This window comes from Geospiza fortis, unplaced genomic scaffold (assembly GCF_000277835.1).
Source record: "Geospiza fortis unplaced genomic scaffold, GeoFor_1.0 scaffold1250, whole genome shotgun sequence".
Lineage (NCBI taxonomy): Eukaryota > Metazoa > Chordata > Aves > Passeriformes > Thraupidae > Geospiza > Geospiza fortis.
The window spans coordinates 177,443-179,226 of record NW_005054705.1 but is presented as its reverse complement, the minus strand read 5'-3'; the positions used below and the strand labels follow the sequence as shown (position 1 = coordinate 179,226).

The 1,784-nt window shown below is 58.9% G+C and overlaps 1 long non-coding RNA gene across 1 annotated transcript; it reads left to right on the top strand.

Moving 5' to 3' along the window:
* Window positions 1-54: 54 nt before the first annotated feature.
* LOC115949034 lies at window positions 55-1,784 on the top strand. The gene is made up of 3 exons (XR_004082712.1): window positions 55-249; window positions 1,449-1,585; window positions 1,761-1,784. It is a non-coding gene; the product is annotated as an uncharacterized LOC115949034 (long non-coding RNA).

The window sequence follows — 1,784 nt, the reverse complement described above, 5'->3', positions numbered from 1 at the left end:
GGGCACGGCTGGGGGCTCCCTGGCTGGGGTGGGGGTCTGGGCACCCCCTCCCCTGCTGCTCCTCCATCTTCCCCCTCACTGGGACCCCGTGGCTGATCCCAGGGACATGGCTGAGGCTGCTGCAGGGGATGCTGATTCTCCTTCCAGGGCCCAGGTGAGGAGGAGGAAGGAGGTCTGAGCCTCTCTGTGCCACCCCAGAATCACCTGGAACGAGGGGAAGCTCCCGAGCATCTGACAAGGAAAATCCAGGTGTGGATGCCGATGTGTGCTGGTGTTGGCCAGCCTGGAGAGGGTTAATTCATCCTATTTTGTGAGGAAAATCCTTGGGATTGGTGGTGGGCTGGCACCTGCTAAACCTGTCCTGAGGGGATTTGGGGAGGAAGGGGGACAACCACTGGGCTAACCCGGAATTCCTGATGGGAGGAAGATTTGCTCAGCAGCAGGGAATGCTCCCCATGCTGGGATGGCCCCAGTGCCCCCCAGGATCCTCCTGGGGTGGTGCTTCCCTCCTGGAGGTCTGAGTGCTGGTGAAACCCTTAGCCTCACCCCTCCAGGTGCCCTTGCTCACCCAGGGGTGCCTCAGCCACCGAGGCTGAGCACGTTCCTCGTCGTGGAGGGAGCTTTCCCTTCCTGCCAGCTCTCCTTATTAACGCTGGGATCTTGTGGGTGGGTGCAAAACCCGCTAATTATCCACTTTCTACTATAAAAGATGGAATTCTCCTCCCCAAGCACTGCGGAGAGTAGGCAGAGTGAATCCCTGGGAACGCCTGGGTTTGAGTTTCCATGGGTGACATCGCTCTCCTGAGCGCTGCGAGGGCAGGAGGAGCTCATGGCACGGACCAGAGCTGGGATTTGTGGATGCTCCGAGTGCAGGACAGGGGGGGTGCTGGGGAGGTCTGGCTGTGCCACACACGGTGACAGTGATGCTGACAAAGCCACCAGGTGGGTTCAGGTGAGCCCAGGTGGGCTTGAATCCGAGGAGGAATCAACACCTCCAGGCCACAAAGGGATCTTTGTCCATCTGGGAGCCACCCTGAGGTCTGCAGGGCTCAGATCCCGTGTTCCCTGCTTGGGCTCACGGGCTCCGTGTGTGGCTGTTAAATATATATAAAAATATCTAGATTCTGTATATTTAGCATCCCTGCTCTGGGTAACCGTGGCAACTGGGTTTATTTTGCTTAAACCTGGCCTGGCATGTGATGTGGTTGGGAAGGAACAGCCAAGGGGAGAGGGAGGGATGAAGTTCTCCATGCTGGGAGCTGGGGAGGAGCCTTGGCACGGGATGCTCTGGGGGGGACCTCGCTGTGTCCCTGCACTGGGGACAGCCACCAGCACTCCTACAGCTCTGCTCCAGCTGGGAAGGGAAGGTTTGGTTTTTAGGGGTTCCATCCCCATTTTCTGCTGGGCTTCCCAGGACACCCCTGAGCCCTGTTCCCTGTCTCGTGCAGGTTTGCCAAGCCCACGTCCTGGCAGGAAGATGTGATGGTTTCCCTGGTGTTGGGAGCCGTGTGCCCTCACCTGGAGCAGCAGGAGCACCCCAAGGCAGAGAAGGAACCTTTGTCATGCCCACCAGAACCTCTCCAGGGTGGGCTCCCAACCCCTTATCCCAAGCAGCATCCGCTCACCCCAGGACACAGCAGGCAGCCTCTCCTTATCCTTAAAAGCCCAAATTGCCTCTATTGTGCTGGAAATCTCCATTCCTGGTGCTTCGAGGCCGTTTCCTTCCCGCGCCGATGTTCGATCCCAGTTTTTCCTTCCAGGGACACCCCGAGCCCCCCGTGTCC